At 39.6% G+C, this 27,490-nt stretch overlaps 1 protein-coding gene across 2 annotated transcripts in view; it reads left to right on the forward strand.

Annotated features, from left to right (window-relative positions):
* Rab3c (RAB3C, member RAS oncogene family) overlaps window positions 1–27,490 on the forward strand; it is a 267,333-nt gene that overhangs the window by 41,887 nt on the left and 197,956 nt on the right. The gene's annotated exons all lie outside the window — the stretch shown is intronic.

The following is a 27,490-nucleotide window of genomic DNA, read 5'->3' on the forward strand; positions in this document are numbered from 1 at the left end:
CTACTTGGTGAAACTGTTGTGCTATTGAATTTTCCCCCTATATATTTATATTGGTCTTGTATAGTTGCAAAGTCGCCCTCGCAGGCGCGGGCGGCGGCTCTGTCCCTCTGCGGGCTGCTAGGCTTGTTCTGTCGGTGGTCACAGTTCTGTCTACTTTGCAGGCGCAGGCAGCGGCACTGCCCCTCTGCAGGCCTCTGGGGCTGTACTGCCAGTGGGTCGCAGGTGCGCCTACCTTGCAGGCGCGGGGGGCGGCGGCTCTACCCTTCCTCAGGCCACTGGGCCTGTTCTGTCTCTCGGTTGCAGGTCTGGCCTGTTCTGATGGTGGTCACAGTTCCGTCTACCTTGCAGGCGCTGGGGGGAGGGGGCGGCTCTGCCTCTCAGCAGGCCGCTGCTCCTCTTCTGCCGGTGGGTCGCAGGCCCGCCTACCTTGCAGGAGTGATTGGAAGCTCTGCCACTCCGCGGGCCACTGGGCCTTTTCTGTCAGTGGTCACAGTTCCGCCTACCTGACAGGCGCGGGGGGTGGGGGGCGGCTCTGCCCCTCAGCAGGCCGCTGGGCCTGTTCTGTGGGTGGTCACAGTTCCCTCTACCTTGCCGGCGCAGGGGGAGGGGGCAGCTCTGCCTCTCAGCAGGCCGCTGCTCCTCTTCTGCCGGTGGGTCGCAGGCCCGCCTACCTTGCAGGAGTGATTGGAAGCTCTGTCCCGCCGCGGGCCACTGGGCCTTTTCTGTCCGTGGTCACAGTTCCACCTACCTGGCAGGCGCGGGGGGTGGGGGGCGGCTCTGCCCCTCAGCAGGCTGCTGGGCCTGCTCTGTGCGTGGTCACAGTTCCCTCTACTTTGCCGGCGCAGGGGGAGGGGGCGGCTCAGCCTCTCAGCAGGCCGCTGCTCCTCTTCTGCCGGTGGGTCGCAGGCCCGCCTACCTTGCAGGAGTGATTGGAAGCTCTGCCACTCCGCGGGCCACTGGGCCTTTTCTGTCAGTGGTCACAGTTCCGCCTACCTGACAGGCGCGGGGGGTGGGGGGCGGCTCTGCCCCTCAGCAGGCCGCTGGGCCTGTTCTGTGGGTGGTCACAGTTCCCTCTACCTTGCCGGCGCAGGGGGAGGGGGCAGCTCTGCCTCTCAGCAGGCCGCTGCTCCTCTTCTGCCGGTGGGTCGCAGGCCCGCCTACCTTGCAGGAGTGATTGGAAGCTCTGTCCCGCCGCGGGCCACTGGGCCTTTTCTGTCCGTGGTCACAGTTCCACCTACCTGGCAGGCGCGGGGGGTGGGGGGCGGCTCTGCCCCTCAGCAGGCTGCTGGGCCTGCTCTGTGCGTGGTCACAGTTCCCTCTACTTTGCCGGCGCAGGGGGAGGGGGCGGCTCAGCCTCTCAGCAGGACGCTGCTCCTCTTCTGCCGGTGGGTCGCAGGCCTGCCTACCTTGCAGGAGTGATTGGAAGCTCTGTCCCACCGCGGGCCACTGGGGTGGGAGGTGGCTCTGCCCCTCAGCAGGCCGCTGGGCCTGCTCTGTGCCTGGTCACAGTTCCCTCTTTTTTTTTTTTTTAAAGAGAGAGAGAGAGAGAGAGAGAGAGAGAGAATATTTCAGTATTTATTTTTCAGTTTTTGGTGGACACAACATCTTTGTTTGTATGTGGTGCTGAGGATCGAACCCGGGCCCCACGCATGCCAGGCTAGCGCGCTACCACTTGAGCCACATCCCCAGCCCCTGGAAATCCTCTTTCAATTGCCCATTTATATTTATCTATTCTTAACATTATTTATTTATTTATTTATTTTTAGTTGTAGTTGGGCACTTTATTTATTTATTTATGATGTGATTTATTTCTTTATATGAAGATGGAACCCAGCACCTCACATGTGCTAGGCGAGTGCTCTACTGCTGAGCCACAACTGCAGCCCCTCTTAACATTATTTTGATCTTGGAAGTCCAAATGTCTGGGAACCAGCGACAAGGAGGGGTTAGGGATATTGACCCCTATGAGCCAGACGGTATGGAGAAGATACCCAGAGAGCCTCACAGTGATGTGTTTTAGTCAAACAGCTACCAACACAGCTTTCTTAAAGTGTCAGGTATTTCTTTTTTTAAATTTTTTAATTGATTTGTTAAAAAATAAATGACAGCAGAATGCATTACAATTCTTATTACACATATACAGCACAATTTTTCATACCTCTGGTTGTATATAAAGTATGTTGACACCAATTCGTGTCTTCATATATGTACTTTGGATAATAATGTCCATCACATTCCACCATCCTTGCTAATCCTCTGCCCCCACCCTTTCCTTCCCACCCTTCTGCCCTATCTAGAGTTCGTCTATTCCTCCCATGCTCCCCCTCCCTACCCCACTATGAATCAGCCTCCTTATATCAGAGAAAACATTCAGAATTTTTTTTGGGGGGGATTGGCTAACTTCACTTAGCATTATCTTCTCCAACACCATCCCTTTGCCTGAAAATGCCATGATTTTATTCTCTTTTATTGCTGAGTAAAATTCCATTGTATATATATGCCACATTTTTTTAATCCACTCATCTACTGAAGGTCATCTAGGTTGGCTCCACAGTTTAACTATTGTGAATTGTACTGTTATAAACATTGATGTGGCTGTTTTCCAGCATCAGGTATTTCTGAGTGATGTCTACGTTCTGTGCAAAGTACCAGGCTCTAGAGCCAGGGAGCCAAAAGTATTTCAGTTTCTTATCTTCCAGTGACCTATAGGATAATAGCACCAAAACAAGTGTGGAAATAAAGACCAACCAAGTGAGACTAAGCCTGCTGTAGCAAAGGAATCAGCCACCATCACTTACTTGCATTTGGCAGTCTTAAAAGCAGCCACTGCAATGGGAGAGCTTTGGAGGTGCAGGGTACGGGGAGTGAGGAGGTAGACCTTCAGGTGTGTCCTGATCAGAAATTGTTGTCATTGAGAAGCTGTGGAGGGCCAGCTAGATGTGGGTGTCCTATGAAATTGGTTAGGGGTGCATATTTGGCTTTCTTTGGCCCTAAGTTGGAAGAAGGGACAAAACTTAGAGAGGCTGCTCGTTAATCTTTAAGTCCTGGTCTGTTTGTGCTGATTGCTACAGAAGCTTTTGTTCAGCTTCTTGGATTGTCACTGGAGGGAATAGTGTGACTTATACCAGGCTGGCTTCCTGGGTTGTTTATTATAGATAAGGAGGTTGGTTTCCTGGGCAGTTTGCTACATGTTGTGGGTCAAAGTTCTATTTTTATATTTTGTCTGGCTGTTATCCAGGTGTATATTTAGTCCCACACGCGTAAGCTAAACCCAAGGGCAACTTAAGAGCAGGGAGAAAGACAGTACAAGGAAAAGTAAGGGGTTTTCAGTGTCTGATAATTAGATGCTGGGCAAATTGTTTAAATCTATTATGCTTTGATTCTAATTTTCTATAAAATGAAGATAATAACATTTGCCTTGTAAGATTGTTTTGAGAAATAATACAATATGTGTAATGTGTCTCTGATAGCATTGACATACTTTTTGGATCCATTTACACCCATAAAAATTATTGAGGACATCCATTCAGGACTTTGTGTGTACATGCTTATGACTCTTAATACACCTCTGGATAGTCCTGTATTAAAGATCAAAACTGAAAAAAAGTAAACTGTTTATTACTTCACTTAAAATAACAACAATAAATTCATTGCATATAAACAAAAATAAGGTATATTTAGCAAAAAATGACTACAGTTTGAAAATCAGTGAGAAAAGAGGCACTGTAACATTTTTGCAAATCTCTTTGATAAAGATGTGGATTTTTACATCTGCTTCCTCATTTGATCTGTTGCTGTAGCCTCTGGAAAACTCCACTGTATACTTGTGGAAGACTGAGAATGAAAAAGGAAAATGATAACTTCACTTTGTTGGAAAGCGGTTTGGACCTCAGAGGATCTCTGAAAGGGTTTCAAGTCCCTCAGACCATAAACCCTTATGCCATGAAGTGTGCTCAAATTTCCCAGATGATTCACACAAGAGACACTTGGTTTCTGGAAAAGCCATGGTTTCTGGGCTAGTCATTGACCAGACAGTCCTCTGAGAAATAATGGTGCTGAAAATCCCCAGTGGAACTCTGCTCGAGGCCATAGAATGTGCTGAAATAAATTATTAATAATGTTCGCAGAGGATCTCAGCAGTGGTGGCATATGTCACCTGGACACTTCTTTATAGAGAGGACTTGTGTCCATGTTTGGAAAACTCCCATATGCTGACAGATCAGACAGGTGATCTTAAAACAATAAGTGTCTTTCCTGGAAGCCAGGATTGAGGATCAGGGCATAGTGTGTTTTACAGATAGAGGCAGAACCAGAGGAGTATTTTACTTTCGGCATTTTACTGTCTGAATGAGAGAATGAGTTATTGAAAGCACATGCCCAGGGCTCTTTATGCCTGGCAATTACCAGCCATAAGGTACTGGCCAATGGAAAGGACTAGAAAATAGGTTCTTGACCCACCTTCACTGTCAAATCTGGCCCATCGGAGCAAGTGTCTCCCTAATTCTAGGAAGTGAGGCAGGTGATGGGTTATAAGGGATCCTCCTTCCACCCCCACTTAGTTTACAAACTGGGAATTGGGGTGGAAGAGCCACTGGGTTTCCTGGCAGAATTCCGAGAGATAAGCATAGCTAGGAAGAACAAACTCCTGGATCCTGAAATCCTTGTTTTTCAGAGTTTATCAGAAGCTAAATGTCAATTTTTATGAAGTTCTGCACAACTAGAAGATTAATGTCTTAGATATTCTAATGATATTCAAATCTTAAAATAGCAGATTGTTAACCCAAGGAGTAAATGAGCTTTAGCAGCAAGTTGAATGGTGGGGTCACCTTTCCTGGACTCTTTAAATTTGACGACCTAGGAAGAACCCTGACCCAGACTCCTGGCATATTATTGACACTTTACCCTCAATGAAGGGGAGAAATGCATGGATAGAAATAATTTCATTTTGGTTAAGCTGATATGGATCTATCTCTGGCTCTTACCCTCTCCTTCTCTCTCACAGTTCTAGGGCCTTGGGCATACTAAGTGCTCTAACAATGAGCTACAGCCACAGCATCTTATCCTTCCCTTTTAAGGAGAGGAAATGTCTGAAGGTCCTTCCCATTCCCTTCAATTTTTTTCAAAGCAATTAACCTTTGCGTCAAGACAAAACTCCAAGGATTTCATTTCTACCCTTTAATGCATCACACTTTTATAATCAATTGGAAACAAGAGAGTGAGAATTGGCAGCATTCATTTATTTATTTGTTCATTCATTGATTTTACTGTATGGCCAGGTTTTGTGAGTGCTGTAATGAGGTCTGTATCTGTTATTCTGAGAATTAATTTCAAAACTGAAGTTTTGCAATAACTTAGCTACAAAAGGTTGATAACAGAGATTAAGGGAGAGAGGCTTCTTGCTCAGGGACTGGTAAAAATCAAGACTAGCTGACACGTTTTAGCATGATCTTGACACAGGACTGGAGCAGAGTGAAGGCCATTGGTTAGGAGGCACTGGACTTTGCAGATGGGTTCATTTCAGAGTGTAAAGAAGAGTGGTGTGTGAAAGCAACCAAAGAAGGCTGGAGAAAGTAGGGTCCTGGGTAGACAGTTTTGTTCCACTGGGGCTTTATCAGCATTGTTGTTTCCCAGAAGAGGGTCTGGTCAGTGATTCTGGCCCTTCCCAACAACAAAAATCTTTTGTAAGATTATTTAGGGAATTTGTTAAAAATGTAGACATTAGGTCTTATCCAAGGTCTTGGGAATCTGAATCTCACTGTGAACAGAATCAGGGATTCTGGATTTCTCATAAGTGTCCAACAATAACTACCCTTTTAAGGAACAGGTCCCAGGTGTTCTGACATACCTATTGTTACATTCTGTCTGCTCATGCTGAGCTGAAGGTAAGTCTGCTTTAGTCTATTAAGATCAAGGATAGATATGGAGGAGGGCAGACTCAGGTATTCTTTGCAGACTTCCTCTTCATTTATGGAGACAGAGAATAGCCATAGGTTGGCCCAAATGAGTCTGCTGGCTGGAGGCCTATTCTTTGGAGTACAGAGGCCTATTCTTTGGGCACAGAGAGAACATAGCCTGGAAGAATAACCTCAAAGTATCAGGACTTCCAGCATATTCTGTCTGACAAAAGGTCTACTTGTTCCTTCATCTCCTATTCTTTCCCTACCAGTCTATCACCCTTTCCTCTCTTTAAGGCCAAATATGGTTTTACTCCCACTAGTTGTTAAGTTTCTCTTTGGTTTCTTATTTTCTCCTCTATTCACGACATTTTTGGATATTAAAGGCTAGAAGCATTTTTCTTCTATTCCCCTTCAGCTTAGTTTTTAATTTTGTGTCTGAGAACATGCCCTGAATCAGAATGGGGAGGTTCCAGAACTACCTGTATCAGCAAGGACAGGTTTGTTTCCTCAAGCTCTGGAATTTGCTATAGTGATACTCAAATGCCCCTCTTTTTAAATTTAAGTCATAGAGTCACATTGTCAAAGTCTCAATGACTTGAGGAAACTGACCTCTTTTGAGCAGGGCAGGGTAAGGAGTCCAGAGTACCATTAGTTCAGTTTCCCAATCTCTCACCCAGGTGGAGAGGACTTGGCTTAGAAAACTCGTATTGTATAATATCTCTTAGAATGTGGGCTGGTAAGCATAGGACACATCTATCCTTAGCTCTTTCCATGAAGTAACCCCCCCTGGGAGATGACAGATCCTATGGAGATCTATCTGCCCCTGCCCCCAGGATCTCTTAAAATTAAGTGATAGGAAAAAAAGTGGAGGGGAGACATCAGCTTAAGACATTTCACCCATAGTGGAATCGGCCATGACCGTGGTATTTTCTGTATATGTGTGATGAGGATTCAGTAGTGCCAGGAAAAATATTTAATGTGGACATTCTTTCCAGGTAAAGAAGAGGAACAAATCAAGATGAGACCAATAGTTAATACTTGCCATATATGAATAAAAGTCATTAACAGATACTTGAACAATTTGTCATTTAGATATTGACTTTCTAATGTGTGTTTTTTTTTCCCCCCACTTTGTCCCTGGGAGATACCAGTACACCCTGAATGCCTGAATAAGCGTGATTTTGTTAACTGGGTTATGATTGTGCTCATTTATTCTATAAACATTTAGTTGAGAAGCCTATGTGGTTGTACCTCTAAATTTTATTCACATTGTTTTAGTTAGCTTTTCTTCGCTGTGAGCAAAATACCTGAAAACAATTTAGAAGAGGAAAAATTTATTTTGGTTCATGCTTTTAGAAGATCAGTTCGTGATCTACCAACTCCCTAGCGCTGGGCCCAAGAGGAGGCTGACCATCATGGCAGAAGAGCCTGGCAGAGGAAAGCCGCTCAAGACATGGCAACCATGAGTCAGAGAGGGGGAGGGGGGATGGAAGAGGGAGGGAGGGAGAGAGAGAGAGAAAGAACGAACAGAGCTCTGCTTGCTATGCACAGATAGGGACAGAGTATCGACCCCAAAGACAAGCCCCCAGTGACCTCCCTACTTGCCTACGGTTACTAGGCAAGTTAATCTATGCCAGTGGATTATCCATTGATTAAGTTAAAGATCTCATAATCTAATCATTTCACCTCTGAACATTCTTGTATTTTCTCACATATGAGCTTTTGGGGGACACCTCATATCTACATCATAACACACATCATTTCCATTCTCAAAATTATCACAATTCTTCCTTTTCATTATTTCAGTTGTTCAGGTTGAGGGATATTTATTCAGGCCTTTGAAGTGCTGGAGGGAAAGATTTCCCAGAAGAACTCTGCCCCCCAGCATTCTGCTTAGGAGCATGGGCTGGACGTTACCTGTCTGGATTCAAATCCTGAATTGGCTCCATTCTATAGCCTTCTTCACTTGTCTCACATCCAGTTTGTTCATCTGTAAAATGGACACAATTAGAATATCTATCTACTTATGAGGAATAATTAGCGTAAAACATGTAGTTCACTTAACCCAGCACTTTATAGAGAATAAGACTCAAGAAATATTATTTGGTCCTCAACCAGTTATTATTTGTGGCTTGGACCAAATGAAAACACAGCAAAGTTATGCTTTGTCACTATGAAACTTTCCCTTGTTAATAAACGATTACTATGTTAGATTGTACCCATATTACTACTCAGGAACATACCTCTGATTCCCTACCCACAACAAACTTGTTCTGCCAGATAGTGGGCACCCTCCAGTTGTATAAACTATGAGATCCACAAAACTTGGGTCTATCCCTTGCTCCAGATCAGTGGGTAAAAAGCTGAGACTGTACAGTAATAATAGGTTGGAGATTGTTGATCCTCATTACAGAAAAAGAACAGTCTTTCAAAACAAAGACTCACAGTTGCACTAAAAGAGCTGTGTTCTACAGTTACCACCCAATTAATCATTAGTGAGGAGGGACAGAATGTGAGACAATTTATGTAAAATGCAACAATTTTTGGTAACAGTACATTTCTTAAATTCAATTTGAGTGTCACAGTAAGGCAAATGTTTGTCTTAAGAACATTCTGAGAGACAAAAAGGAAGCTTGCTGTCCCCATGTTCCAAATGAGTTAAAGGAATGAGACATCCTAGCCACCTAAGAGACAATCAGCCCTTACTAACCAAGGATTCTGCATCCTCTGATTCAACTAACTGGGGTTTAAAATATTTGAAAGAAAACTTTTATCTGTAATGAACATGTATAATTTTTTTTCTTATCAATATCCCCTAAATAATAAAACTATTTGCATAGTGTTTTATCTTATTAGATATTATAAATAATTTGGAGGAGAATTAAAGTAGATGTGAGGATGTGCCTGAGTTATATGCAATTATGACACCGTGTTATGGGTCTTGAGCACTGGCAGACTTTGGTATCCAGAGTCTTTGGTCCTGGATCAGTTCTCTCTTGGTACCTAGCTTCACTGTTTGTAAAAGTAGGCAAAAGATCATCTATATGTAAAGTTGATCAAGTGTTCTCTCTTTTCAGAGGACAAAGTAGGAATATATGTGTTAAAGTAGGGTGGGGAAAAAGGTACACTCATACATTGCTGGTGGGACTGCAAATTGGTGCAACCAATATGGAAAGCTGTATGGAGATTCCTCAGAAAACTTGGAATGGAACCACCATTTGACATAGCTATCCCACTCCTCGGTTTGTACCCAAAGGATTTAAAATCAGCATACTACAGTGATATAGTCACATCAATGGTTATAGCAGCTCAATTCACAATAGTTAACCTATGGAACCTACCCAGATTCCCTTCAACATATGAATGGATAAAAAAAATGTGGTATATATACAATGGAATATTACTCAGCCTTAAAGAAGAATGAAATTATGGCATTTGCAGGTAAATGGATGGAACTAGAGAACCTCATGCTAAATGAAATAAGCCAATCCCCCCAAATCAAAAGCAGAATGTTTTCTCTGATAAAGGGATGCTGATCCATAGTGGGGTGTGGGGGTAGGGAAGAATGAAGAAACTTTGGACTGTTGCAGAGGGGAGTGAGGGATAGGGTGTGCTGTAGAATGAGGCAGACATTATTACCCATATGTACATGAATGATTACACCACTGGTGTGACTCTGCACCATATATAGCCAGAGGAATGGTAAGTAGTGCTCCATTTGTGTACAATGTGTCAATATGCATTCTACTGTCATGTATGACTAATTAGAATAAATACAAAAAATAGAAGGGAGACCAGCAGAATAGAAGAGGAGGATCAAGGGAGAGAGGGAAGGGCAAAGGACGGGAAAGGGGAAGTACTGAGGAATGAAATTGATCAGATTATATGGTTTTATTGTGTGCATGTGTGAACATATTATAACAAATCCCACTGTTAGGTATAGTTATAATGTGCCAACGAAAAGCGGGGGTAGGGGGTTGGGGAAAGCTTATGGCCAAACACCCAAGGAAGCATGTCTTTTGTGAAACACAGTATGGTTACAGTCCAACCTTAATGAAAACTTTCTAAATGAGTCCATCTTAATCTGAATATAATAATTTAAAGGAAGCAGAGTAGTAAATTGATGACTTATAAAGATTCTTGCCTCCAATAAATTTATTTTTCCCAGTGGGGGCGGTATTGTCTGGCATGCAGAATAGATCCCTAAGCTCACAAGAACAATTTCTAGAGAATTGAAATTGAATATTTTTAAGCCAGACAGCGAATTGTCATCCTGGGGATCAAGTTCAGACTAATTGTGTCTAGACCTAGAAATCTCCTGGGACGTGTTTGGTCAGGAGAGTGGGTTGCACATCCTCATATTCTTCCTGGCTGCTGCTTCTAGTCCCTGAAGCTGCACTCTAGAGCATTCTTTACCTCCAAAACAGTGGTCCCCAAGCTTTTGCTTCTATTTCTGACACAGAAAGGAAAATAAATTACCCCTCTATTACCTTTTGAGAAGGCAGGACATAACCATGACTTCTCTGAAATAACAGGAAGGAACACGAGTTACATTTTGTTAATGTATTATTTAATTCTGATTATCTAATGTATAGCTGTGTTTGAGGAGTGCATTAAAAGACATTGGAATAGAGTAGAGAAAGGGGATGGAGAGGACGGGAGTAGGAGAGAGCTTGGGAAAGTACCAAGGGAAAAAAACTACCAATGTATGCTGTGTCCATATGAATATACCACAATGAATCCTGCTATTAAATGTAATTAGTATAATAAAACAATTAAAATAATAACAATAATAGAAGAGAGATCAGTAGAGTACAACAAGGAGATCCAGTGATGGATGAAGAGAGGAAAAGGAAATGTACTAGGGAATGAGGTTGATCAAATTATGTTCTGTGCATAAACAAATACGGCATTATGATTCCTACTATTATGTATAATTATAAGCACCAATAAAAATAGAAGATATTAGACATTTCCAAGTACATTAAAAATAAAATGTCATTAAATTAAAAAAAACTTAGAAGACCAAAGAGAACATCGCATTATATTAATCATCTGTTTGGCTCATTGTTCTCAAAATTGGAAACTCGGGATAGCTGAAATAATGACTTCCGATTTTGCCTCCACCTTCTAACTTGGAGACCAGCTCTTCTTTGATGAAGCAAATATATGGAATCAAAACTTACTTCATCACCTCTTCAGTTTCAAGTAGGTCTTCCTGGTATCCCACATTCCTGTTCTTCTTTATCCTCCATCCCATTTCCTTTTAGAAAGTACACTTCTGTTTTTTTTTTTTTTTCCAACTCCTTGATATTTATTCAAAAGAACTAAAATCAGCATGCTATAGTGATACAGCCACCTCAATGTTCATAGTAGCACAATTCACAATAGCCAAATTATGGAACTGGCCCAAAGGGTGGTATATGTACATAATAGAATTCTACTCTACACGGCATATTAATTTCAAATCATAGACATGGGTGTCTTTCCATATTTCCTGTGTCCTTCCTCTTCAATTTCTTTCATTAATGGTTTATTTAACATTAAAAAAAAAAAAAAAGAAAGTACACTTCTGCCCTGATTGCTAATCTCAACAAATAGTATGGGTTCTGATCAAGCACCCATAATACCTTGACCTCTGAATGTATCTTTTGACTCTTGTCCTACTCTGTTCTCTTGATGCACCATCACCTTGCTTTGACACTCCTGTCCCTGTATTTTACTTGGCTTTATTGATCTTCTTGCACTCATTTTCTTGGGTTTTCTGATTTGACTTCCCATGCCCCAGCCCATTGTTTGGACTCCACAGCCGCCAAAGTGCTTCTTCCAGTCTATTTTCAATCATGTTGAGATCATTTTGCCATCCTTCCCTAGTGATGAAAAATAAAACAAACAAACAAACAAACAAAAAAAGGGCCAAACCAGAATCAAAAATGGATTTTCCACAAATTGGTGGATCACAGTCCTTGGAGTTGTCTCCTTTCAGTTTAAAGGGGGTCCCTGTTGCATTGAGATGTCAGTGAGGGACCACCAGATAGAATGGAATTCAGGGAACATTTCAGTGTTTTTTAAAATTTTTGTTTGTGTCAATTTTTTTCATTAGAGTTTTTATTAAGTTTATATCTTTGCATAATTTTTGCATATTCACCATATCATCTTAAAATGCTGAAAAAAAAAAAAACCAGATTTGGGGCATGTGGGAATCAGAACTAATATTAGGACAGGAACTTTTGGTAATAGATCAGGTTACTATTTTGTCAACTACATACCTAGTGGGTAGTAGCCATTGAAGCATTATCATCCTTTTTTTATTCTTTTAAGTTCAGAGAACAATTTTTTTCCATTTTTACTTTCCAATTCTAATAAATTTTAATATTTATCTTCTTCTGATATTTTATTATACACAAAGGTGTCATATTTAGAAAACCAAAAGCTTTAGCAATCTTCAGACTTTCTGATTACTTAAGACTCAAGAAGGAAAACAAAACAAGTGGTAAATATGCCAGATCCACTCTCATTCTGTGCTTGCCTTTCTTTCTCTTTGTCTCGCTGTCTTCCTCTGTCTCTTTGTTCTCTTGGTCTTTGTCTCTCTAAATGGCTACATATTTATTATACCTGTGTATTCTGCTAGAACCATAAAACCTCTGTGCTTTCTATCCCTGATACCTCTGAATTCTTTCTGGAATTTTTCCTACAAAAGGATTTAGCTGAAAAAGAGGAGCAGAGTTTGGAGGAATTAAATTCTAGATATACTTCAAACTTCAAAAAATTCCTTTAAAAGATGAAAATTCTGCAAAAGGAATGATGGGAATTAAGAAGAAATACAAGAAATACTTGTAGCTACTCACTAATGACTTAGTTATAATATCTTTAATATTGAAGTAAAATTTTGGAGGAGTGCTGGGGATAGAACCCCAGGCTTCAAGCATTTTAGACAAATGCTAACCACTGGAAAACACCCCCAGACTCCTGAAATCAATTAAAACGAATTAGCTTTTATTAGAATTTTAAAAGTACATGTTAACTGAAGAAAATCTGCAAATACATACAAACAGAAAGAAAAAGAAATCACCAAAAATATTACTAACAAAAAAATACTATAAATACCTTGGCATATAAGTTTGTGTTTTTATTCTACATGTATATTTTATATTTTAGCGACAAAATACTGGCTATATCACTAAGTGCATTTTTTTATATGTTATGAATATTTTCTAAAATATTTTAACATACCTTGGAAGCCTGGCTATAAGTGGTAATATAGAAATTATTTGTTTTACCAATCTGTTATCTCTGGCTTCTCTCTCTCTCTCTCTCCCTCCCTCCCCCCACCCCTCTTTCTCCCCCTCCCTCCTTTTTATTGTTATTGAGAAGGGGTCTTGCTAGGTGGCTTAGGGCCTTGCTAAATTTCGAAGGCAGGCCTTGAATTTGCTTCCCAGGTTGCTGGGATTATAGGTGTAGGACACTATGCCTGGTTGCTATTATAAATAATGAGAATTTTTCAATGGTATGAATACCTCTTGGAATGGATAAATTCCAAGTAATAGAATTTGGGGGATCTCACAATTATGTTGCCAAGTAGACATCCTGAGTATCGATTTATACTTCTGACAAGATCAAGAGATGCCATCTCATTGAACCCTGCAAGCGTTGCCATGATCATTCTCTTGATTGACAATTTCAAATACAGTTTATTTTCCTTTTCATCTTCTGTGTGTCTTTTTCACATTGTTTTTGCCATTTGCAATTTTTCTTGCATAAACTATTAACTTTTCTTATTGATGTGTCACAGTTTTCCTTTGTACAAATAAGGTTGTGTTTTCTGCAAATAAGTTTTCCTAATTGTTTATCTTCAATTTTATAACATACTTTGGACATCCTTTTTTAAAGAAACTTATGAAGTCACATCTATCAATTGTTTCCTTTAAAAAATTAGTACTTTCAAAAAAGAAGCCATACTAATATCAAAACCATCATGAAATAACAAATACATACTGCTTCTTTTAAAATTACCATCCACTTTACAATGTAATTAAAATGTTAGATATAAGCATAATGGAAACTTCAGCAGGTTAGAAACCTGTATGACAACAATGTCAGAACAAGGACACAAATTTTAGAATTGAAAATGCAGGAAATAGGTTTTATACATCACCTTGACTATCTAAAACATATAAACCTTTCAATGGAGGAATATGGAACACTGTTATAAGTTCTTAGAGAAGTTGACCTTATTTGAAAATCTTTCTTCATTCAGTAGATGTCTATAAGTAGGTGCCTCCAAGGCCCTCCTAGGGTTGCACGGCCTGCTTCTAAGGTAACCCCAGCTGTAGTGGGCAGATGTGTGCATGCTCAGTGTCCCCCTTAAGCACACTACACTTGCCCTTCTGCAATCTACCATGGCGTTGTCTGACAGCTCAGCTGAACAGATCCGTTCTTGCAGTTATGGTCTGGACTGCAGGACTATAAATCTCCTTCCCCCAATCCTCTAATAACCCTCAATTAATCAAGGATAGGAGCAAGTGGATAAATCCTCTAGCCTTCTGTCTTACAGTTGGACAATTCTAAAACATTTTTTTATACTTTTAAGGAGATTGTAGCAGTGATGAGATATCCTTGTTCAGCAGAAAGAGTGAAACAAGAAAATGGGGAAAAGATAACGTGAAGATATATTTTCTATGATCTTCATGAAAAAATATCAAGGTCATGGAATATATGTCCTTACATTATCTTCTCTTTTCCTGTCTCACTTCCCTGTTTTAGTCTCTTAGTAGCTTGGGTCTCTCTTCTTATAAGCGTGCTAATCTCATTATCTCATTATGGGTGCTACTTTCTCATAATCTCATCTAAATCTAATTACCTCCCAGAGGCCCCACTTCCAAATACAATCTCATTGGGAATTAGGGCTGCAGTGTGTGGATTGGGGAGAGGCACAAAGCATTCAGCACATAATATTCCCTGTTACTTCACTTTTTTTCCAGGATCACCTACCAAATAAACCACTTACTCCCTAGTTCTTCTCTGAGACTCTATTTGTGGAGAACTCAGATTCAAACAAGGTCTTCTTACAAGCCTATATTTTAATGGCATTTGGATGATATAAAAATCATATTTTCTCAAAGATCTATTTTATGATTGCAAAGACATTCACTCTTTCTTCCCCAATAATTGCTCATTGTCAGGGATTCCTAGTATTTCTAATCTTTGTATCCTGACATTCTGCCCAATAATCTATGATCTTTAAATGTATTAAATAAACTCACTACGTAAAGAGAAACTATGATACATGTAGGCATAATGTACATGTTTGCTCATGCTGGGTATTCTTTTTGCAAAGACACATTCCATTCTTAGTGCCTTCTGACAATGTTTGATTTCTTCCCCACCCCTTCTCCAGCCAACTGTGAATAATTCTCCTGCGTCTGTTCTCGTAGTCAAGCCATTCCTGGCTCTTGGAATGAATGACCCTCCAGCTGCTGGCAGTAAATTTGTCTGCCTGCCCTGGAGCTGTTTTGCACTGACCTATATCTCTGCCAGGCAGAAAAATATCAGGAGTCACTGCATACACACCAGAACTTCCAAAGTACGGTAGCCAACACCGCTTCCATTTCCCCAGATCCTATGTCTTTAAAATAACCTCTAGTGTAGAGTTACAAAGGTAAGATTCAGGTTATGAAATCACTGTGGACTATATTATTCTTGCTTGGATAAACATTTATCCCACAAATGCCAGGAAGGTTGGCAATCACCGTTGCAGAGAGTGCTCCATTAAAATTTATGAGCCAACATACCGTGAGGAAGTAATTATAAATAATAATTACTTCCATGATGCTTAATGGTGTTTCTATTTGAAGTTGCCTTGCTTCAGGTAGTATGTAAGATGTAGCTGAAATAGCGGACTCTAAAACACTTTCATAAGCATGGCCAAAGGATGCTGAAATGAAAGAAGAGAATAAAAACTCAAATGTCTTTCAGGGACAGTGTTTTCAGAGAAGGTGCCCTTTCCTACAGGATGCTAACCACATTTCACAGCATTAAAGAATGAGGACAGAGATTTTGTTGTTGTTGTTGTTTTAGTATGTAAATTATAAATCTAGTGCAATATCATAATCATATTGAATTTCTAATCATAAGACAGAGTAGGCTTCCAAAAAGAAATGTTAGTTGAGTTACATGGTTGGTATTTTGCACTCTTGTTCTAGGAACAAGAAAATATAGGTTCTGTTCATCAGATCTTTCCTTGGATTTTGATTTATCCCATCAAATGAAGGATCCTGGAGTCATGTTAGTGCTTTTGATCTCCCCAGCAGGCTGACTATCATCAACTATAATCAACTTCATATAATAGATTCTGATATGATTGTGAAACTTCTTATAGTAAAATGAATTGACACCTAAAAGTATGGAGGCTGGATGCTGCTGACTCAGTCTATACTCAGTAGTCAATAGAATGTAGAGGTGGTGGGGCACTTGAGCACTTTCCTGTCCATCAAACTATCTTACCTCTTCTCTCTTATCTGAGAATAATAAAAATCAACCATGCTAATTATAGCGCAAATAAGACCAGGAAGAGAAGTCATTAGAAAAAGTGGGGATCCATCTGGACACAGCAATAGAAGAGATTATGTGATTGTGCCCTAATTTTTCTCCATTTTAGTATATGTATATATTATTCTCAGAACCCTTAGTAAACCCAAAACACCAATATCCTCACAATATAATACACCAGAATTTTTAGAACAATCCTATGCATTTTCCTTATATGCAATCGCTGGCTTAAAAATGTACACAGACTTCAGGGTGTTATTTTTTGCATCATTTGGAATTTAGAACACATTTCCCCACTTAAAAATGTTACAGAGAATGATTAATTTCCCAGTGGCTCTACAAATGCCTATAATTCATTCATTATACATTTATCATTTATTTGGGGGAATTGTATTGCCATAGAAACCAGAGGCCTGCCCCCCATACCTAAAAACCTTGTGACTTTTTGACAATTCTTGATACTAGCAAAGAGTGGGAAGCCAAAGCTGGGCATTTCCCAAGGTGGGCATACTTCCCAGTGCCAACATAGATGAAGCCATGAGCTCTGAGGACAAAGAAAACGGCCGGGGGTGGAGCCAGTGCCTATATTGGAACAGTGGAGTAGGGCATGCCTTTTGGAGATCTCAGAAAAGGTACATCTACTTTTAAAAAATGTTGCCCAAAATTGGTACACATTTTTTTTAAAATATTTTTTTTAGTTATAGCTGGACATAATACCTTATTTTATTTTGTTTATTTATTTTTATGAGGTGCTGAGGATTGAACCCAGCACCTTGCATGTGTTAGGCGAGCGCTCTATCGTTGAGCCACAACCCCAGCCCTTGGTATACATTTTTAACTTACATTCCTTTTAACAAGAATAAGCAAAATGGCCACACCGAATAGTAAAAGCTGGGAAATAGTGTCTGCCTGTGCAGGTTTTGGTCAATCACACTAGACTGTGTGCTTTCCCCTCCCAGGTTCTCTGCCCTCACTTCTTTCTTTTCTTCCTGACAGAATGCTTGAAAGCAGCCACCATCTCCTCTCCTGGGCATGCAGTCAGTATTCACCTCAGTTTGGCTTCTGTCCCCTCTGGACAGGGAAACTGTTCACCTTAAGGCTATAAATTACATCCTACTTATCAGTACAAAGAGCTGTTCTGATCTCATGTACTCCCTCTCAGCCAGTTTCTGCTTAGATCTCCTGTAGATTCCATGGCATGAAGATTTCCTGGATCTTTCAGGATTCTGCCCACTTTTTTTTTTTTTTTCTAGTTCTCTTTTATTGTTTCCTTCTGCTCATTTTATTCGTATTTGGACTTTCTGGGGTTTTTCTTTGATCAGTTTTTTTTCAGCCTTTACTTGGTTTTCCTATATTTGACCTATTTATATCTCCAAAACCTTAACTCTGATCCTGACCTCTGAACCATGCATGAGACCCACTTGATGACTCTATACCACAGCCATTCAAATTTAAATTCTAATATGGAACTAAGTTTCATTAAAAATGATGGACTTTTCCTCTCTGATCCTGATGGCCTCAGATGTTAAAAGGATGACTCAAATGTCTTCGACCTACCAAGCACTGGGCTAGCATCTTACACACCTCCTACCATTTAATCCTCACAGCACTCTCTGAAGTCAATATCACTATCCCTGTAAGGGAAGACTGAAGCTCGGGAAATACAAGTGCCCTATAGTCACCTAGTTAGTATGTGGCAGAACTGGGATTGAAATCCTACCGTCATGTATAACTAAAAAGAACCAATAAAAAACAACAAAAAGCTAATATTGCTTTGATAATTTAAACATTTTGGTATAGATGAAACTTAGTAAAAATCATCTTATATTTGCAATCTGCATTCAGTCAGCTTTTTGACTTGGTAACACTGTGGCCAATTTAGCTTGCTCCCAGCTTCTATAAACAAGTAGAAGAACAACTCCTCAAGTTATGTAGAAAGAGAAAGCAGGATTCTGCCCACTTTTCGTTGTTTGGGTTCTAAAAACAGCTGCACATGTCACCAGAAGCTGAATGTAACTTAAAATAAGCTGGCTGACTGTTATTTGTGTTATTATCTTAAACTCACTAAAAAAGGAGTATTCCATATTGAAGTAATATTAAGGGCTTTAAAAGGACAATGCCCCATTAGTTATTAGGACTCTAATTATCTCTTAGTGTGCTCAACCACATGCCCATACTGGGAAATCTAAGGTTCCAACTCGACAGGTATCAAATTCTTAATGATATATAAGTGGTAATTAGCTGTACAGACAGACTACTGGCAAAGTATCATATTTTTCTTTTTAAAACTTAGGCAAATTGTACTCAGTTGAAAACATACATTAAAGTGTCTGATTTGGCTTTCAGACTGATGTATGATTGAAAGTAATGCATTTCTACTTTTCAGGTCATTACATATGACCTTCTAAATTCTCTATTGTAAATTGCCTGTTTCTGAAATCACACCTTTGTGTGGCCACATCTAATTAATTTTGATACCATTTCTGAAAAGATTTCCTGCTTCACTTTCCATAAAATAGTTAATTAACTATGCAGGGATTTTACTTTAATACTACATTTAGTTTTCACCCCTGGGGATATTGCACACAGCAGAGTGAGTTCCCCAGGGAGGAAGCAGTGAGGTTTTAAGAACAATCTTCTTGGTTGCAAACAACAATGCAGTTCAGTGATACTAGAAAGTCAACAGCACCGTTCTTCTAGGCTTTTTTCTTCCTGTTTTTTTAATGTGATTATTCTAGGCAAGACTCACCTAAGTTTTCTCTAACAGGAAAATACACAGTGAACCTCAGGGAGCAATATCTGTTATTGTTAGAATGCTTAAAATTTTATTGAGGCTTGGTATTGAATCCTGGGAGGTACAATGAAGTTTGTGATTAGATTTAATAACTGCATTCAATAGGCAAATGGAACAAATATGAGAAGAGCAGTAAACAAAGATCATTGTTACAAAAGAGGAAGCTAAGGTAGAGGAAAATCAGTGAGTCTGGAATCCAGCTGTGGTACCACCAAGTAAAACCTCATTCTCCATTCGACTAGAATCTAAAGCTGAGATTTCCCAAGTCCCTTTTGGTTCTAGTATTCTATGACTCAGTAGCAATGGCTCAAGTTAAACTATTCATCATGTTTAGAATCAAAATTAAGCTGACAGCCAAAAGATCCCACCAGCAAATGGTGTGACTTTATAATCCAAAATGGCCCATAGAAAGATCTGTTAGGCTAGATCAGGGCAGTGAGCTTCCTATCACCCTATCAGTACCATTACTTTCTTTCCCAATTTCTAGAGAGGAACTGAGACACAGAGAAGTTAAGCCATATCCCCAAGAACACATAACTGATGAATGGAAGAGCCAGGATATGAACTGAGGAACCCTGTGCTTTTAATGACCACACTTCCCACAAGCCGGCATGGATCAGATATATTCTAGAAAATTTAAAATGTAAAAAACAAAGGTAATAATTCTCTTCTCTATTTGAGTTTTGGAAAACAAAACAATAACAAACAAAACCCCCTCAAACTCCAAACAGTTAATAGGTGGAGTTTTGAAAACCACTTTCCTTAAATAGAGATGGTGGCCTAGGTGTGAACCCCAGAGAAGACACTGTCCTCCTCTGGCCATCCTGAAGCAGCAGCTTTTCATGAAGCCTACATCCCTGAGGACCAGAGCGGAAGACCAAGTCCTGCAGCACTCCTGATGTATGCTGGTTTCTGTTTTCTCCCCTGTCTCACTAACTGGATGAGTCATTCAGGGTGGTATTGAGTGAGGAGTAGAGAGATGCCAGGAGTGTCCAGGTCACTAATGGCCCCCAGCTGGAAAGGAAGATCAGGGATTGAAAAGAAATGTTTCCAGCCTGTTTCTCTTGGTTCTTCTAATTTATTTCCTCATTTTCATGTTATTTCTGGTATTAAAAATATACATAATATTTTGATCAATATGAAAAGAAATCATTGCAAATTGTGCAGGTAGAGTCCTTGTTGCAGGCTTCTGTGTCTTTTTTTTCACATTACTACGTGGGTCACTGCAGGAGGGTTAGGCCAACTCAACAGGAGCATACAGCATGGGGGAAAGGCTGTCCCAGGAACCACAATGTTAACTAAGTGTTGATTTACTATTTGTTGGTTAATAACCACTAAGTAATTCAGGGACCAAGTAATATTCATGAAAAAATGATTAAAACCAGCTGTCATTTGAGGAACTTAATTTCCGAGAGAGTGTCCCAGGCAGTGGACACATCAGACAAGAAGAGAGGTGAAGACAAGATAGCCAGTCGACATATGAGGCTGCAGTGAGATCGAATAGGTCTCCTTTTGTGGTGTTTGCAGCACATCAGCAAGTGCTGTGTACTGATTATTAATGCCACAGCATACAAATTGAGAGATCACTGAATTTTAATTTTCTCTTGTAGCTTTACTTAATGGATGTGTAGAGCATATATTTCCATGACCAATCATGTGTCTCACTTCTAATAGGAAAAAAATATGTTTCAGATTCACAGATGCATGAAATACACTTAGCTGGAAGCCTGGAAGAAGCAACAGAGCACCAGTAACCCTTTGTGTTGGGGCTCTTTAAAGGTGACAGAAAAATGAAGGCACAACATTCATATCATCCATCCATCCACCTACCACCAATCCAACCTACAAATTTGTGTTATGAGCATCCACTGATTTCTAGGGACTATGGTCAAAGGAAAAGAATATGTAGATCTGTTTTCCTGAACAGGTCAAGAGTGAAAATATGAAACAGAGTTATTAGTGTAATTTGCAAAGAACTAGAAGGAGCCAGGCAGGGGTGTTATGGGAGCACTTCTGTGCGACCAGTGTAAGAACTTTTCCGGAAGAACTAATAACTTCCCTGAGCCCTTAGGTCCAGCAGAAATTAATTGGGAGTGAGCGGGCAGAGGGAGGGGCAGGAAATTGCAGGCGGAAGGAACAGAAGGAGGTCCAGGTGGGCTTGGTTCCAAGTAGTGGATACTGTTGACAAGAGTGGTCAAGCAAGAACTGAAAGTGACACAGGCTATTTGATCCACCCAGGAGAAGGGAGAGTGATTCCAAAGCAAACTTCCTTCACCCTCACTTCCCCCTGTTGCAATTTGAGCAGGGCCATGGAGAGTCTGCAGCCTATGGGAAATTCAACCAGCTTAAAATCTCACTAAGGCCACTTTGTTACAGGTTTCACAGAAAAGATAAGAGCCTACTGATTTTCCCATTATGGAGCATTATGCTCCATGACTGTTTTAGATTTTTTCTGTAAGTGGAGAAGCCTTAGGGCCCATCAGTCCCTCTCCAGAGCTGTTCTCATGCCACCTTCTCTCATTGCATCTAGCACCATATGTGTTGTAACTGGTGCTTCAAAACAGCTTCTGTCTGAGTTTCTTGAAGGGCTTGAAAGGATGTGTTTATTCATTACCTTTGTGTCCTTAATACCTGGCCCAGTGCCTAGCACATGTTAGCACTTGGTCATGAGTTAGTTGTTCTGATGAATTTAAAGAAAATTGGTTATATGTGAGGTTTCCAAGGAAAACCCCTGTTAACAGGGCAAGTTTCACACATAAACCATAGAGCAAAGCAGATACAATGGTCTCATGGGTGCCAAGCAGACTTCCAGACCTGGGGGAAGAGAGAGCACAAGCCTTTCACTAGTGTGTGCCAAGCTGTTGAACCTGGGTGGGAAGTGCTATAAATAGGAGGGCAGGTTGTGCAGTGGAAATAGAAGGCATCAAAATAATTTTTCCTCCAGCCTCCCATGGTCATCCCCCTCACCACTTGTCTGGGCGGTAAAAGTTGGTCTCAGTAGCCTGGGTTTTACTGCCTTCATTAAATAGTGAGACCTGCGATCAATCATGGCCAACACATTCAATTAGGATCATGATCTCCACTAGCTGCCCCCTGGCACCTCTGCTGTTATCATTTTAAAGTGTGAAGAATCAGCTAAGGAGAAAAATGATCATGTTCTGTATTGCACATCCTACATTGCAGGCTGTGATTGGGAGCTTTAGGTCCACCCAGAAAGTATCCAGATGTAAAGGAGCAGTGTGTTCCTTGATCTAATATTCCTCTTTAGAAGCTGGATCTCAGGGCAATTCCAGACCTTTGAAGAACTATTGGATAAGGCATATAAGTCAATTAAATGAAAAGTCAGGCCTGAGGATGATAAAAATCCCTATTATCAGCTTTTTAGTTAATAAAATACTCCAGATATTTTAGGATGAACAGAATAATAGCTTCTAAACTTTGAGTTCTATACTTTGGCTGACAATTTATGCCTTCAGGCATCCTCACAAGAATATCTGAGAACAGATGGTATTGTATTGAGTCCAGGATAAATAAGTACCATAGGAATTTTTTTAATGACACAGTGAAGTTGAAGATAATCCCAACCCTCAGATTTAATTATCCACACAGCCTCGCATGTACCTGAATTGACTAAATAGATCTAAATTGACTAAATAAGTCTAGAGATTGAAGGTTACCGTGTTCCTTTGATATGAAGTGCAATATGATACTTCTAAATTACCTCATAGTTTCTTTATATCAGCTATTTGAGGTTAAATGAATATTATCTTCCATATTTTCATGGATGAAAAACAACCAAAAGTCAAAAATAATAAATGATGCAGTATGGGGAAAATAATTCTATTCTTGCATTATGAAAACCAGAAATTTCCTCTAAAGGTTGATACTAAATAGTTCCATGGGTCTCTGATCTACCATCCCTCATTGGAAATGTGGATTAAAATGAAAGCCACCAAAGTCCTTTAAAGAAATGAAGCCCAGTGGTTCATGGAGAATTCTGTATCATAATGAAATTATCAGAAGACCTGTGGTTCATCTCCATAAATGCCTTTTATTTATTTTATTTAAAAAAAATTTTTGTCATGTACTTAGTTGAAATATATATATTTCAATTCATTGTACACAAATGGAGTGTAGCATTTCAACATTTCTCTGGTTGTACACAGTATAGAGATGCACCATTCATGCAATCATACATGTATCTAGGGTAATGATGTCCATCTTATTCCACCATCTTTCTTATCCTCATAATCCCTTCCCATCCTCCCCTTTGCTCAATCCAAAGTTCATCCATTCTTCCCATGGCCCCCTCCATCATAGATTAGCATCCACTAATCAGAGAAAACATGTAGCCTTTAGTTTTTTGGGATTGGCTTAATTTGCTTAGCATAATATTCTCCAACTCCATCCATTTACCTGCAAATGCTATAATTTTATTCTCTTTTAATGCTGAGTAATATTCCATTATGTATATATACCACAATTTCTGTATCCATTCATTTATTGATGGGCATCTGGATTGGTTCCATAGTTTAGCTATTGTAAATTCAGCTCTTATAAACATTGGTGTGTTTATAGTATGCTGATTTTAAGTTCTTTGGGTATAGACCAAGGAGTGGGATAGCTGGGTCAAATGGTGGTTCCATTCCAAGTTTTCTGAAGACTCTCAACCCTGCTTTCCATAGTGGTTCCATCAATTTGCAGTGCTACCAGCAAGGTATGAGTGTACCTTTCCCCCCACATAATTTCCAATACTTATTATTGCTTGTATTCTTGATAATTGCCATTCTAATTGGAGTGAGGTGAACTCTTAGAGTAGTTTTGATTTGCATTTCTCTAATTACTAAAGATGTTGAGCACTTTTTCATATATTTGTTGATCATTTGTATATCTTCTTCTGAGAGATGTCTGTTCAGTTCCTTGGCCCATTTATTGATTGGGTTTTTTTTTTTTAAAGAATTAAAGTTTTCTTTTGAGAGAGATAAAAATTGTGATTTATTATTGAATTACTATTCTGTACAACAGGGATTCAATTTCATTGTGTATCTTCTATACCATGACACATAAGAAATACTTCAGAAATTAACTTTTGAAGTATGGAAAGTCTGGGAGGTTTGTTTTTTTTTTTTTGTTTGTTTGTTTACAGTTTTGTGAAGATGAATTTATTTTTTAAATTTTATTTATTTTAATTAGATTTATATGACAGCAGAATGCATTTTGATTCATTGTGTACAACTGCAGCACAACTTTACATTTCTTTGGTTGTACATGATGTAGCATCATACCATATGTGCAGTCATATATGTACCTAGCATAATGGTGTCCATCTCATTCCTCCATCTTTTCTGCCCCCATGAACCTTCCCCACCCTCCTTCCCCAGTCAAAGTTTCTACATTTTTCCCATGCCTCCCCACTATGGATCAGCATCCACTTATCAGAGACAACATTTGGCCTTTGGTTTTTTGGGATTGGCTTACTTCGCTTAGCATGATATTCTCCAACTCCATCCATTTACCTTCAAATGTCATAATTTTATTCTCTTTTAATGCAGAGTAATATTTCCTTGTGTATATATACCACAGTTTCTTTATCCATTCATCTATTGAAGGGCATCTAGGTTGATTCCACAATTTAGCTATTGTGAATTGAGCAGCTATGAACATTGATGGGGCTGCATTACTATAGTATACTGATTTTAAGTCTTTGGATATTGACGATATGATTCTATACTTAGAAGATCCAAAAAACTCCACCAGAAAACTTCTAGAATTAATTAATTAATTCAACAAAGTAGCAGGATATAAAATCAATACCCATAAATCAAATGCAGTTCTGTATATCAGTGATGAATACTCTGAAAGAGAAATTAGGAAAACTACCCCATTCATTATAGGGTCAACAAAATAAAATATTTGGGAATCAACAAAAGAGGTGAAAGACCTCTACAATGAAAACTATAAAACACTAAAGAAAGAAATTGAAGAAGACCTTAGAAGATAGAAATATTTCCCATGCTCTTGGATACACAAAATTAATATTGTCAAAATGGTCATACTGCCCAAAGCACTATACAGATTCAATGTGATTCCAGTTAAAATCCCAACACCATTCCTTATAGAAATAGAAAAAGCAATCATAAAATTCATTTGGAAAAATAAGAGACCCAGAATAGCCAAAGCAATCCTTAGCAAGAATAGTGAAATAGGAGGCATCACAATACCAGACCTTAACCTATACTACAAAGCTATAGTAACAAAAACAGTTTGGTATTGGCACCAAAATAGACATGTAACCAATGGTACAGAATAGAAGACACAGAGACAAACCCACATAAATACAGTTATCTCATACTAGACAAAGGTGCCAAAAACATACATTGGAGAAAAGATAGCTTCTTCAACAAATGGTGCTGGGAGAACTGGAAATCCGTATACAGCAAAATGAAAATAAACTCGTATCTCTCACCATGCACAAAACTCAACTCAAAGTGGATCAAGGACCTAAGAATTAGTCCAGAGACCCGGCACCTAATAAAGGAAAAAGTAGGCCCAAATCTTCATCATGTAGAATTAGGTATTAAGTTTTTTGAGTTCTTTATATATCCTGGAGATTAGTGCTCTGATGTATGTGAGGTAAAAATGTGCTCCCATACTGAAGGCTCTCTCTTCACCTCAATGATTATCTCTTTTGCTGAGAAGAAGCTTTTTAGTTTTAAAGAGTCCTAAAGTGCAAGAAGTAAATTCAAGAACCATAATTGCCTTTTAATTTACCTTTCCTCAGTACATTGCTTTTCTAGTAGCAATGACTTCATTCATTCATTCTCTTAACCAACACTTATTAGATGAGTCCTATGGAATCTGTGCTGTGAATATAAAGATGAGCAAGACTCGTTTTCCTCTCTCCCTTACAGAGATCACAATGTGACACATGGTCATGTGGGTTTTGGATTTGAGAAATGAGCTTCTCAATACAAATTGAATCTCTCTATTTTCTGTAATAATAATGGAGTTCATCCTCTAGAATGCTGGAAAATTAAAACAAATAAAATCCTCTCCTATTTCTTAAAAAGATGTAGTTACAAGATCAAGAAACTTTTTATTTTAATCATTACCTAAAAATCTTTCTAGAATGTTTGACAACTTCTCAGGGAGACCAGTGAATCTGGAATCTGCTCGTATTTACCAATATGAAATGAATGCGTTAAATGCTAAAGTATTTTATGCCACGTGTTTTTTTTTTCTTTTTTCTTCTTTTGGCAGAGTATAAACATCCCAAATCTGGAAGTTGTTACAATAAAATTTAATTTCTTGGTCATGCAAAGTCCAATTATGATTTTCCTGGTAAGAGTTCTGACTTCTTTAAATTGTGACCCAAGGCCCCAGGGTGCTTCCATCTTATTGCTTCACCATCCAGTAGCCTCAAGCTTATCCTATCAACAGTGAGAAAATGATCTTATACTTAATGCTTAATCACCATGACTGTGAACAAAGTATCCCTTTCTTTCACATTTAGTTGGCAAGAATTAATCATATGGCCCACTTTGTTGAAAAGGGAATCTCGAAATGTCCTGGCTAGACAGCTACTTCTTAGCATATGTCTTTGTCATTCAGCCATACTGCTATGCTGTCTCAAGTTTCCCAAACATCTACCACCAGCTGCTCCACTGGGAGCTCCTGAACACCCCTATAGTCCAGGCACTAAACACCCAAAAGGAGATGAGCTCTAGGACATTATTCTAAAAGCTTTGCCTGGCATCCCTTCTGATTGGTGGGGGCTCATTTGTTACTGATTACTAAATATTTTGCATTAGTATTGTAGCCAAGTATCTTTCCAATTCCCCATTTCCAAACTCACTCTAACATGCTTGTGTGGTCACTGTTCTCTTTTTCCATCTGGGACATCCTTTGGACTTTACAATTGGTACCTGTCTATAATTCTCCATTATCTCTTGCCAGGATACAGAACTACTTCTCTCAAACCCTCACTTAGTAACCATGGTTCACCCCCATCTTATTGTGTACTCACCTCCTTCCTGAGTCTCCTAATCACTGAAAAGAGGAATTGAACATGCCCACCTCCCCCTCACCCCCAAGGCACACAGGATCTTCATAATCTCCATCAGCTTTCTGAGTCTCTTACTGTCACACTCCACCAAGCCAGACACAGGCTCCTGGCCTCTCCTCCCTTATAATATCTCTGTCAGTCTCCTTCCAACAAAGAGATTATTTCCATCCTCACCTCATCAAAAGC

Source organism: Marmota monax, unplaced genomic scaffold, assembly GCF_021218885.2.
Source record: "Marmota monax isolate L192 unplaced genomic scaffold, Marmota_monax_Labrador192_F-V1.1 WCK01_AAM20220418_F8-fsc00037, whole genome shotgun sequence".
Taxonomy (NCBI): domain Eukaryota; kingdom Metazoa; phylum Chordata; class Mammalia; order Rodentia; family Sciuridae; genus Marmota; species Marmota monax.